Source organism: Ursus arctos, unplaced genomic scaffold (assembly GCF_023065955.2).
Source record: "Ursus arctos isolate Adak ecotype North America unplaced genomic scaffold, UrsArc2.0 scaffold_19, whole genome shotgun sequence".
Lineage (NCBI taxonomy): Eukaryota > Metazoa > Chordata > Mammalia > Carnivora > Ursidae > Ursus > Ursus arctos.
Window position 1 is genome coordinate 7,226,532 of NW_026622863.1, and position 13,613 is coordinate 7,240,144.

General features: G+C 44.4%; 1 protein-coding gene across 1 annotated transcript in view; it reads left to right on the plus strand.

The window, feature by feature from the left end:
* Positions 1-13,613, plus strand: part of LOC113252216 (serine/arginine repetitive matrix protein 1-like) — a 77,652-nt gene that overhangs the window by 32,510 nt on the left and 31,529 nt on the right. The window lies entirely within an intron of this gene.

Genomic DNA, 13,613 nt, shown 5'->3' on the forward strand with positions numbered 1-13,613 from the left:
ACTCTAGAAAATTATAAATTAAAGTGGGCATTAGTTAAAAAAAAAAAAAAAAAAAAAAAAAGAAGTGGGTGTGTTGCTGAGAACAATAGCTTAATAACCTGAATACTGTCTCCTGGAGATTATGGCATCTGTAAGGCCTGATTGGGATGCTGATGTCTTGGGATAACCCCTCAACTAAGGGAATTTTACTTAAGAGGAGGGCTCCCCTAAAACATGTCCTGGAACCCAAAGACAAGAGACTGCATGCTATTTTCATGCTATTTTGTCTCCATCCTTCTTCCTCCAATGGCCTTCTCCATCTTCCTCCTGCTCCCAGCCCTGGCCCTGCAGACAGTGTGAGCTCAGCTCAGGGCGGGGGCACTCGTTTGTGGTTACCTCTGCAAACACTCCGACCCCTGTGCACCCCGATTAGAGCTCTGAAGAGTGTACTTCAGGGGAACACTTTTGTGTTTTTGAGTAGCATGAACAGACTTCCTTTCTTTTTTTAGCACTTGAACTTTCTTTTCTCATTAGCACAGTCTTCTGGAGGGAGAGGAGGGGCAGAAGAGCTAATTAGTGAACCTGGGTGACTGCCTCGTACCTCCAGCCTTTCCCAAACATCTGCCCCCTACCCCTCCCTGCTAGAGGAAGCCAGAACCTGCTGCTAGCCGACTTTCTCTTTTGAGAAACTATCAAACAACATTTGCAAATAACTATGATTGCCTTAAAATGGAGGAAAGAAGCACATTTTCCAATTACGGCCTGGGTGATTGCTCTGGCTTGTTTAATTAATGGAGTGTGCATCTGTTTGCCGAGGCCCTTTCGAATGTGTTTTCTGGAGTTCCTTAATTAGTTACAAAAAGCTGCAGGTGTACTGCCAGGGGAGAAGAGTAGATCTGGGATGTCTTCCAGAAGAGAGAATCTTTTTTAATGTAAATATTTAGTCGTATGATGATGAGGTTCATTTTAAAGTTCTCTTCCCTATTTGGTCTGCGTGCACTGGTGTTGGAAGATATATTCGGGCTCCATTTGGATTGTTGACAAAATAAATTGAAATGGAAGACACCAATTTTCATTATGACAGACACTTATATGCAGTTAGACCATTACCAGGATGACAAGTTATTCTCGTGCTGTCACTCCGAGGCTGCCGCCTGGTTTTTCAGGCAAAAATGCTTGCAAGGGGAGATGAGATGTTGCATACTAATTCTGTGGATTGAATTGCAATGCTATACAAGTAATATGGGGGGGCCCACCAGGGGAGCAAGAGAGGCCTTTGTCCTCTTGGTAACTAAGGATTGTCTCGGCAATGTGAATGTGTTGGAAAGGTTTACCCTTTTGTAAACATGGCTTTCTGCCTGTTATTGTTTATGAAAAACTGGAGACGTTGCCTCTTACTGCAGTAATTACCACCCCTGCATCTGAGAGGTGATGCTACTGTTTGAAAGGTGTTCAAGGCTGAGTTTAAAGAGACTGTGCTGATACGGAGTGTGTGGGGGTGGGAGGACGCGCTCTGATCGACTGCAGCAGTGGTCTGCAAATTATGGCCCACGGGGCAAATCTGACCCACTGTTTTTTAAATAAAGTTTTATTGGAACACATCCACTCCCGTGTGGTGACATTTGTGGCCGTTTTCACCACATTGGAAGAGCTGAATAGTTGTGACTGTATGGCCCGCGTAGCCTAAAATATTTGCCACTTGGCTTTTTACAGAAAAAGGTCACTGACCTCTGAATTCTAGGGTTGCCGTGGTCTGCTGTGGGAGAGGGACCTTCTGTGGCCTTCTTTCCAGGCCTCTGTTTCCAAACATCTAAATTAGGCCTAACGTTCTTACCCCTTGCGTCTTAGAGTGCTGTGTGAGATAAACAGTTGGAAAGTTTCCCAACGAATTTTTGTATTTTCTCACTGAAAGGGACACTCAGTAATGGAGAAAATGGAAGATATCTTTTTATTCGTTCCTTGATGTTCTCTATCCTGTGAACTAAGATTAAGATAAGCGAGTCACTGAAACAAAATATTACTTGGATCAGCCCCTGTGTTTGCCGTGACTGCTCCTCTCCCACACCTTTTGTTGCATTTGCAGGACAAAGACTCTGTTCTATCCGAGAAGAAAAGGGCTCACAGGGAACTGTCCCGAGGGCAGTTCATTGCTTCTCCCAGGCACCTCCCATTCTACCTTCGGGGTCCTCACTGTTTTATTCTAGGAAGCACAAGGGGAGGCATCTCTACACTGTAAATCTTAATTTTTTAATGTTCAGAACACCTCGCAACATTGTTCTTAAGATTTCATAAATCAGAGTTCTGCTTTTCGGCGAGGATTAAAGTTTGAAGGCAAAATGGATTCTAGCAAAGCGTCTCAGGAGCGCTTAGACACTGCTTGGTGGGCAGAATTGATGCCCTTCTTTGTTTAACTCCGGCCACATCATGGTGCCCACATAAATAATTCAATTAAGCAGCTGAGATAGAGAGGCTTATAGAAACTGCTCTTAGCTAGCTAGGTGACCTTCAGCCACTCACCTGCCTCCTCTGGGTTTCATCTTGGCCAAATGAAGGGCTTGGGATGGATGCTAGCATACCTGTCTGTTTAAAAAATTCTCTGGGTGGACACGGATTCCTATTACCTGGGTAGTGGAATAATGGTCTCTTCCAACACATTTTTTTCCTTTCTAATTCCACATACCCTATTAAGTTTGGCCTTTGCCAGTGGCCCTTACATGACAAAGCAAGGTAGGATAAACTGGCAGAAAGGGGCGTGTGGTCAGGGCTCTGCTGGACAGACAACAGGTGTGTAAACAACAGAACTGGACTCCTGCACACTTAAGCAAGAGTGACACTTGAAGAGGATAGAGGGGAGCCCATAGGATTGACAGGAAGGCTGAGGAACAGGGACCAAGGGAGGCTGGGTAGCTGAGGACATAGCCAGCCTTAGACCCTGGAATAGACTGCTGGTGCCCCTCCCTGAATCCCCGCTCAGGACCACCGCTATTCATTTGTGTGGATTAGAGGAAGGGTCCTGCTTTGCCAGCACATACTGGGAGGATCAGCTTGGCCAGCAGAATGGACTGGACTCAGCCCTCCACAGTCCTTACCTAGGCACCCTAGAGCAGTGGTCAGTGGCAGCCCTGTCCCCTCTCACCACTGCTGGACCCTCAACTCCATTAATGCTCTCTCTGATGATCTCCACTTAGCCTGCATTGTCATGTCCCCGTTTTAGATGTAGAGTTCTGGGCAAGAGCACTGGTTGGCTGACTTTGAGACTTGTCCACATCCAAACTGTGGGGAAGGGGAAATATGTATTTCCTTTGGTGACCATAATGGGAAGTGGGGTCCTGCCTTCCTGTAGTTTGGGTTCCCCCCAAATTGGAGGGATATTTCCACATGAGGTAGCCAAACAAAAGACAATATGCAACTACAGACTGTGCCAAGTACAGATACTCAGGTTGTTCCCGGCAGAATGCTAGGGGGCGCCATTCACATCATGGTTTCAGGGCGTGGTGCCCACCAGGGTTCTGCAGTGCGCTGCAGTTTTGTGCGGTAATGAAGACCAGTTCATACTCACCTTCTCTGTTCAGCATTCTGGGAATGCTGGTCCAGCAGCCCTCTCCCTCAGGCCCGTTCTCTTTGTCTTCGGAGAACATCACATCAACTTCGGAATTACACGAACATTTTGAATACATTGAACAAGAGCAAGGATTTAATTGCTGGCTCCTTGATGTGACTTGGGTGGAAAATATGCCCATTGTCATTCAAATGTTTTCACAAATACAACATGACAAATTGATCATTTGCCCATTTCCAGAGAGTTTCCTTCACTTAGGTGACCTTTCTTAGACCCTTACAAAATTCAGTTTCCTTTGTTCAAAGGAATTTGCTCTGGAAACACCATATGGATATTATGAAAGAAGTTAATATTTAAACTTGCAACAGACATGCTTATATTTAATGTTCAATTCTGAATGCCAAAGGAGGGAAAGAGGTTTCTAGTGATTGTATCAGTGAATGTGCCTCCAACATTTGTTAAGGGTTCGAAACTACAGTTTAAAAGGAGATTGTTTTTCCTCCGACTGCCCTACAAAAACCCTATACTTTGCTCTCCTTGGTTGACTGTTTATGTTCATTTTCCTGAGTTTAATAACAGAAAATTCTCTTTCCATTATTTTGTCTAGAAGCCTATATTTTGACATAAAACCAAGAAGCATTTCCACTTCTTACATTTTAGTTTCCTCACTTCTGAAAGCAAAAGTACTTCAATTAAATATCATCTGAGGGCTCCTTCGAGGCAGAGACCTTGGAAAATTGCTCTAACCCTTTAACATTTAGAAAAGCATATTTATAGAAGCAGAATGTCTTTGCAGTATGTGCTCGCTGTTCAGAGAGGGAAAAACTGCCCGACTCTACTCTGAAGAATGAAGTAATTCCATTTCAAGGCTAGCCATTAGTAGTAATGGAGAGTCTGCCCAGATGGAGCCTCGAGTGTCACAGGCCCATCAGACCAGATTCATGTTTAGGTTGTAAATTAACTACTAGGAGAGTATCCACTTCTGTTTCCACCGGATTAAGGAATGGAGCATCAGGGTGGAGATTTGGGCAGTGGGGGGGGGGTTGGTCTTTGAAATCACAAGAAGAAATTTCCTCCATGCCAAGAGGGAGGGAGTACTGCATCCATCCTCTCATTCACTTAATTGTATGATCCACCCATGGGTCCATTGGTCCATCCACTCATCCAACCCTCCTAGCATTTATTTGATACAGATTTATTGAGGGCTTACTATGTACCAGATCCCGTATGTGAAAGTACACAGCGTAGAGAAACAGAATGCCAGAGAGACAGATTCAGGAACAGAAAGGGATAAAGGTAAATAAGGGAAGGCAGAATGGCAGAGTGGGACTAGGGAGGTGGGTCGGTAGCAAGAGGAAGTAGGCCACGTGTATGTTTACATGCGCATTTGAAGCTTTTTCAGATTCACCGTCCAATAGAGCTTCATGGCGATTCTCTACTGTGTAGAACTTCCACGACCAAGTGCGTTCTCATCGGATGAATTCATTTATTCATTCAACAAACATATACTGATAAAGGGACTGTGCCAGGTCTTGGGTATATAGCAGTAGACAAAAAAAGACAGGCTGCCTGGCCTTATGGAGTTTACAATCTAGTGGGAAACACATATACCTCCATAGATACCTATTTATAATGGCAAAACGGGCTACAGAGGTACAATGATGATTTATGGAGCACTTCTTATAAGCCAGGCACGTGCTTACATGTGTTATATCTCATTTACTCCTTAAAACAAGCCTATTTTTGGGGGTCCTGGGTGGCGTAGTTGTTAAGCATCTGCCTTCGGCTCAGGGCGTGATCCTGGCGTTCTGGGATCGAGCCCCACATCAGGCTCCTCTGCTATGAGCCTGCTTCTTCCTCTCCCACTCCCCCTGCTTGTGTTCCCTCTCTCGTTGGCTGTCTCTATCTCTGTCAAATAAATAAATAAAATCTTAAAACGAAACAAAATAAAACAAGCCTATTTTTAGATAACTACTTACACTATTTTTTCCAGTTTTATTGAGAAGTAATTGACATTCGTTAATGTGTAAGTCTGAGGCATGCAGCGTGATGGTTTGGTTTTCATGTGTTGTGAAATAATGACCACAAAGGGTTCAGCTAACATCCGTCCTCTCAGATATAATCAAAAGAAAAGAAAAAGAAAAGAAAAGGGAAAACATTTCCCTGTGTTGAGAAGTCTTAGGATCCACTCTCTTAACACCATACAGCATTGGTAGCTGTAGTCTTCCTGTAAAACCAGCTTATTTTTATTTCCATTTTTTACAAACGAGGAAACAAATGCAAAACAATAAGTACGAGAAGACTATATTTTGATTAGGGGGTCAGAGAAGGCATTTTGAGGGGTGCACACATGTATGGAAGTTAGCTGGGTGAAATGTAGTGGGCAGAGGTAACAAAGAGCTGGTGTGAAGGTCCTGGGGCAGGAGAGAGCTTAGGGAGGTAGAGCAGGTCAAAGTTGGCTAGTGTGGGTGGGGCATGGAGAAGACTAGACGCTGAAGGCAAGGGTAGGGTGGGGGAATGTAGGGCCTTGTCATCTGGGCAGGAAAGAAGAATAGGGTGGCAATGAGGAGTTTCTGAAGGAGCTGCTATGAGAGCACAGCTCCGGGAGGAAACCCTGATATCAACAGGTCACATGTACAACTTATCATGATATTTCTGTTCATTTGTGGCTGATGACTCTCTCAGTGGTGTTCAAGCTAGCCACAGGGTGATCGCTCCAACAATTCGTAGGTCTTTTGTGTTTTGCAGAAACACAAGAGTTTCATTGCTTTTCAAATACTTGATACGAAAAAGTTGACTTGAATTAAAAAAATTTACATTATTTCAAGAAATTTCAACATTCAAAAGAGTCATTAGATTTTTTAAAGTATAATTTCAACAATTTTAGAATTGTAAAGATTAAAATTTCCTCACTACCCGTGCGTGCAAGTTTTCTCACTGATGGTGACTATCAAGAATTTGAAGAGATTGTCATCAGCAAGTCTTTATCAGGAATTGTGTGTGACCATTTCAAGCGTAAAATGTAATGCAAAAAAGTTATATTTTCCACACTTAGTCCAGGTTTTGCAATGAAAACATTACAACGATCTTAAAGGGAGGGTTTGTCAAATTCAATAATTAATATGTTCTCTAAAACATTGCATTTTATTTGGCATTTTATCATTACATGATGTGAGGAACATAAAATGACATTTTTGTCGAATCCTATGTGGATATCCCCAGTTTCTCTTCAGTTTACCCCTGGGGTGCCATACACATATTAACATTTTCTACATGCGCCATCACGTGACAAAGGCAAGGATGTGACCAGTATCAGCAACAGTCTGACTACAGTTCTCGATTCAAGAAGCAGCTAAGACTTGAATTACCTGACGTACCTCACAAATCCTCTTTGGATTTCAGCATTCTCCTGAGTGGAAAGTTCTCCTCCCTGTGAGCTTGGATGCTAAGTCCGTCACGCTGAGCTATGTTATGCTGCATAATGAACACCCCCTAAATCTCAAGTTTTATTTTTCTGTATGGTGTATGTTAACACACACACACACACACACACACACACACACACACTCCATCTATATACACACCGTATGGATAGCCTGTTAGAGCTGGGGGCACCCTGTTTATTGTAGAAAACAAAACCCTGAAAGGTCTCACATCTGTGACTTCTGCTCAAAAAGTATTGCCCGGAACTATTCACATGGTCCTATCCAACCACAAGGGGGCAGAAATCGTAATCCCACTGTGTGGCTAGACAGTGGAGAGCACAAGTATTGGGCAAACAGCACTATGGGCTACCACAGATGGTTTCTTTGAGGGGCCCTGGTGATGATTACTGTCAGCTCTGTCCACTCTGTGAGCTCCAGATGGCCCTTCCACAGTTGGCCAGACACTGGCTCATGGGAACATGGATTTGCCCTTCCGTAAGATGATGTGTCCCTCTCAGTTGCCCATGAAGAAACTCCTTTTAATGGATCTGCAAATGGGACCTCAGTCTTCTAAGCTGGAAAGTGAGCCATGCTCTTGAGATCAGGAGTGGCCAACCAGTAAGGGAAGGGGATGGGGAGTGTCAGCACTACTCGTCACCCATCAGCCTTGGCAGACCAGAGTTGCAGGTGCAGACGCCCGTCTGTTTCCCTAAGGAGCCTGTCCTGGGGCTTCACACTCGGGGCCTTTCATTCAGTCTTTCTGTTTTGCAAATACAAATGCAGCTCTAACCCTACATGAGAAAATCCGATCCTTTGCTTCTCACAGGGATCCGCCTGCTCACTGTCCTCTCAGTAGGACAGCTTGCCCCTGTGGGAACTCCAGTGCCCTCAGCTCTCGGAGCGCCCCGGGCAGGCTGGCTGTTCCAGTTCCTACCAGTAGGGGTCATCGTTTCCCTTTTGTAATTCTTTGGAGACTAAAGCTGGTACCTTCACAGCCCTAACTCTATTTTTCCTTTTTTGTTTATGGCATTAATTCTGAGGTTAGGGTCAGCCTGCGGTGAGCAATAGTACGTTTAACCTTTGACTTTGTGCACGAAGAAGTAATTGATCATTTGTGGTCTCCTTTCCAAGAGCTGGGAGCCTCGGCTGAGTTAAAGATAAATGGAGACAGGCGGACCTTTGGTTGCAGGGATGGGTTGAGGAGAGCAAAGTACACATCTGACTGACTTATTTTATGAACTCCACTAGCCTTCTCATCTTTATTTAAAGAGGTACAAACTTCCAGTTATAAAACAACAAAAAAAATTTTTTTTTCACTAAGTGATTTGTTATTTCACGTTTTACAACCACGGTCGGATCCTGGTGAGGGTAATTTCCCTTAGAATGCACATTAGTGTCTGGTGGGTAAATAAACTTGAGGCATTTCTGCATTGGGCATAAAATAAAGATGAAAACGTTGAATTCTAAACCAACGGTAGCACAGAATTAGAGGCTCTACGGAGTGCATGCTGTGTTCTTATTCTTTTGCTTATGATCTCATCGCTGTATGTCTGGATTGCGAAGCGATTATCCGGTGTGTTTGCATGCACACACGAAGAACCGTTTCTGGTGAAGTAACAGTCACGGGGAGTGTTTATGGAAAGCCCCTATGTGCAGTCTCAGCCCCAGGATCCTGCTGACTACCACTGCGGGTGCAGGGGGAAGGAGCCCTGGGGGATTGGACGCTGCTATTGATTCATTAAAACAAAAGAAACACACACACACACACACACACACACACACACACACAAAGGACAGCCCCTATGTGTCAGGTACAACTGTAGCTACTGACGTCCTCTACTCTCTAATGGTCACAGTATTGAAGAGGAGAAAGTAGGTATCATTAGATTTGATCCAGAGACATGGAGTAGGGATCCCCAGGTTTGATAGACAAAGACAGGCAGAGAGGATAAACAGGGAAAGCAAGGGGGCAAAACTAATAAGGGGGTAGAATAAAAATTCGAACCCAGGTCTCAGGGGCTCAAAAGCCTCTGGTCTTACACAGTATCACTTTTTTTTTTTTTTAAATTTTATTTATTTATTTTTTTTTTAAATGATTTTTTATTATATTATGTTAGTCACCATACAGTACATCCCCGGTTTCCGATGTAAGGCTCGATGATTCATTAGTTGTTACACAGTATCACTTTGAGCTCTGAATACTTGCATGAATGTCTTGCCTTTCCATCCCCCCTCCTTTTTTTTTTTTCTTCCTTGTTTTCCAGCTTGAGGCTCGGGACGTATGAACTTTTCAATTCCCTAATGTGCGTCTGGACTTTAATTTGGCCTGAGACTTAAAGAACATCCCTGGGTCGTCTAGTTAGTATTTTGCTCCTCGTAAGAGGCAGACAATATGTGCTGGTGTATTTTTCATCTTCTACATGGATGCAGCAGCCAATTGAATTCTGTAGGGATTTGGTTTCTTCTATCCATGGGGCATTCTCCCCTCATCTCTGCACAATAAAACTGGCTATTGAAAAAGAACCTCAGTCCAACAGGGTCTAAGGAAGTGAAGAGCCCCAGATAAGGAAGTGTATCCCCTGCAGGACCAGCCTGCATCAGGCTCCTGGTAGGGTCCACAGTTAGTGCCCTTGATTGGACCACCCTGATTCTAAAAAATCTGTGGGCAGGTTCCGTAGATTTAATGACTGATGTGGGGGCTTTCTGCAGGGTCCTCTCTGGTGTCCCAGGATGATCCTGTCTTTGGCCAGGCCGATGTTAGTCCGTTAACTCCTGCTTTTCTGCTCAGCCGGGGGAGTGGGTCAGAGGACTCACATCCTCCCATGGTCAGTGCTTTCCCCATGTCAGAGAACGGCCAGTCTAGCTGTCCTCCTTTTGATGCCAATTTTAGGTACAGACATCTAGGTTTTGTATCTAACTATGCCCTTGGAGGGATGCAAGATGCCATCTCTTCTATCCTCTTGCCCCCTGCACACTGATGCCACAAGAGCCTCTCTATTTTTAATGGAACTCCAAGATATAGAGTTAAATATTTCTCTTCCCTTACAGCTAACTTAAATAGTTCATGCTAAAATGTCAGCCCATCTCCCATTGCTTCCTTGGGTAGAAATCTGGGGAAGGTCACTGATGTTCCTTCAGGGATGTATCTACCTAATACTTTAATAACAACAGAAAAATATAAGGTCCTCAAATGTACAGGGTGCCTTCCTGGACCCCATGAAATAGGCTTTTAGCAAGGAGTAAACTGAGGCTCAGAGAAGTTAGGGGATTTGATCAGGTCACACAGCTGGGTGCTCAAACTAGACAATAGGCTCAAAAGGCCTTGGAAAGAGAAGATTTGAGAGAGGATCAGATAAGAATCCACACACCCACTAAGTAATGAGGGTGTGAGCAGAATCCCATCGAGTGATGCTTGGGAGGTCTCTTCTTGTCTCTTAACAGAAACTTAGCCTCCAGGGCCTCACTTCAATATCCAAAGTCTTTCTTCATACCCCTCCAGGTGGAGCAATCACTGTTGGGTCTAGTGTTGTGTCTCTGAGTTCACAAAAATCATTCTTAGAGTATCCAGATCACTATTGTGCTCTTGTTCCCTGCATTAAGCAGGGTTCTCCCGAGAAATAGACATGTATTTATTTTAAGGACTTGGTTCCCACGGCTGTGCAGGCTTGTCAAGGCCAAAATCTGATGGGGTAGGCTGATGGGCTAGAGACTTAGGGAAAAGTTGTGGTTTGAGTCTGAAGGTTTTCGGCTGGCAGAATTCTTGTTTTTTGTTTTGTTTTGTTTTAAGTACGCTTCATGCCCAATGTGGGGCTTGAATTCACAACCCTGAGATCCAAATTTGCATGCTCTACTGACTGAGTTAGCCATGTGCCCCCAAATCTGGCAGAATCCTCTTTTGCTCAAGGGAGGTCAGTCTTTATTCTATTCAGGCCTTCAGCTGATTGGATGAGGCCTGCCCAATTATAGAAGGCAATCTGCTTTACTCAGATCCACTGATTTAAATGTTAATCTCATCCAAAAAAAAAAAAAAATACTCACACAAACATCCAGAATAGAATTTGACCAAATAGCTGAGCACCATGGCCCAGCCACACTGACTCACAAAGTTAGCCAACACATCCCCCTTCCAGGGTCTACTCTAATTGCTAGATTGTGAAATCCCCAACATAGGCACTGTCTTTTTTCTCCTCAGCACTCTCTTAGTGATGGATATACAGTAGGTACTCAATACATGCATATTGATTTGAAAAAAACAAAATAAATAAAAACTCAAAAGTGTTTTCAAAAATAGCCTTTTATTTCTACCATATCTCTTTGAGGCGAGCTCCCCACTTTCCATAGAAGAAAACAGAAGCTTATGAAAATGTGCACAGGATCGCAAACTTGGTAGTGGCAGAACCTGGGCCCCGACTGTGGTCCTTATGCTTTTCGCACTGTACTACAACGTCCTTTTGTTTGATCTGAATGTCAGAGGAGGTGTTCGGAGGTACCCTGGATCAGTATTTTATAGACACTGTTATTCAAAGTCTAGCCCAGCTACCACCAGCAACAATGAAGATTTTATTGAGGTCTACCATTTGCTTGTTGATGTCAATCCGTTATTTACTGAATAGCTATAAGCAGCTTGCCCTGACTGAAGGTGGATGATTGACCTATTTCTCTATCCATCCATTCTTCTGTCTCTCTCTTCCTCTTTCCAGCTGATACTCATGGAGCATGTGCTATGCACCAGACCCCAGGGGAGGCGCAGGGAACAGAAGGATGGTTAAGACCTAGTTCTGCCCTGTGGACACCATGATGCCTGGGGTCCCCGTAGGGACTTGGAACCAGCAGGAGTGCCCTCTCAGGTGAGGGGCAGACTGGCTGTAGGCAGTGAGACCAGTCCCTGGGCTTCTCAGGCATGTCACAGGAAGGAGAAAGAATGAGGAACGCTGCTCTCCCCTTGTCCTTTCTTGAAGCTGAAAAAGACCACATAACTTTTGCCAGGAGCAGCATTGCCCCCTGACTACCTGGTGTCTTTCTTATTTTTATCATTCTTTTTTTTTTTTTAAAGAGTTTATTTATTTATTTGATAGAGACAGCCAGCGAGAGAGGGAACACAAGCAGGGGGAGTGGGAGAGGAAGAAGCAGGCTCCCAGCGGAGGAGCCTGATGCGGGGCTCGATCCCAGATCACCGGGATCACGCCCTGAGCCGAAGGCAGACGCTTAACGACTGCGCTACCCAGGCGCCCCTTATTTTTATCATTTTTATTATCAGTTATTATAGCAGTATGTATTATCAAACATTCAGGCTCATTAGTTGTAGCAGGTTGTCTGGAGCTTCTGTTCCTTCCGTCTTCCCTCCTCAGCTCTTAACACCAAAGCCATAGAGGAGACAGCTGTCCACTCGCTGTCAAGCCCCCTTTGTAGTGCTTCTTTCCCGTGGGAGATCTACCTGCAAAGTCTGCCGGCTGGAAGAGAGCTTTCGTCCATCTGGGTCTTGGGGGACCTCAGCGCCTTCTCACATACTCTTCCATGTGTGTGGACACTCTTCTTACGTCCTCCTCATCCTTTTCTGTCCTAATTCATATGTCCCCTCTTTGGAAATCCTGTCCCTGACCTCTTCCCCCCACATCTGAAGGAGCTCCTTTCCCATTTGCTTCTCGCTGTCTCTAATTTTCTGGCTTATGTAGTTGTTGACTGTCTCCGCCACTAGGATTCAGGCTCCCTGAGGCCTTGCCTGTTCTGTTCCATGTGCCGAGCACTGTGCCTGTCATGCTGTAAGTGTTCCATCACCATTTATTGAGTGGATGCAAGAATATTTGGAGCCACATATCCTGTCCCTGCACAGCATGGTGCCGCTGACCCTTGTCCCTGCTAGAACAGCCTCAGTCACAGGGAACTCGTACCTCCCATCCCTCTTTCGGGTGTTCTGATTCAGGGATGAATGCAGGTCCTTGGGGGGAAAGCAGAACCTTGAGTTGAGGTGGCTCAGTTCCATTGAACCGTTCATTCTAACCTCTTACAGCACCTTCCTTATGGGCCGACTGGTAATGTCCCTTGGCTGATTCCTGCCCATGTTCCCAGGGAGACTGTGAGCTTCTCAGGGACTTGATGTGCTTTCTCATATTTCTGACAGCACTGGGGGCTCAAGAAATACCTGTCAAGAAATATCCGGACACAATCGTTTTTATTTATTTTTTATTTTTAAATTTAATTTTAATTTTATTTTTTTATTATGTTACATTAATCACCATACAATACTTCATTAGTTTTTTCTGTAGTGTTCCATGATTCGTTATTTGCATATAACACCCAGTGCTCATTGCAATACGTGTCCTCCTGGACACAGTTGATTTTAAACTCATAACCATCTAGATTTGGATAGAGCCAAGCAGCTCTCTGTTCATTCCAGCTAGGGCTACACTCTTCCCAGTAGTGGGAGTGGACAAGAATTAGATCTTGGGAACTGGTCAGTCTGGGTTTGAGTTCTGGCTCCACTACTGTGACTTTAGGCAAGTTGCTTAACCTGAGACTCAATTCTTCATCTGTAAAATGGGCGTCCTTTTTTTTTTTTTAAAGATTTTTTTATTTATTTATTCGACAGAGATAGAGACAGCCAGCTAGAGAGGGAACACACCAGGGAGTGGGAGAGGAAGAAGCAGGCTCAC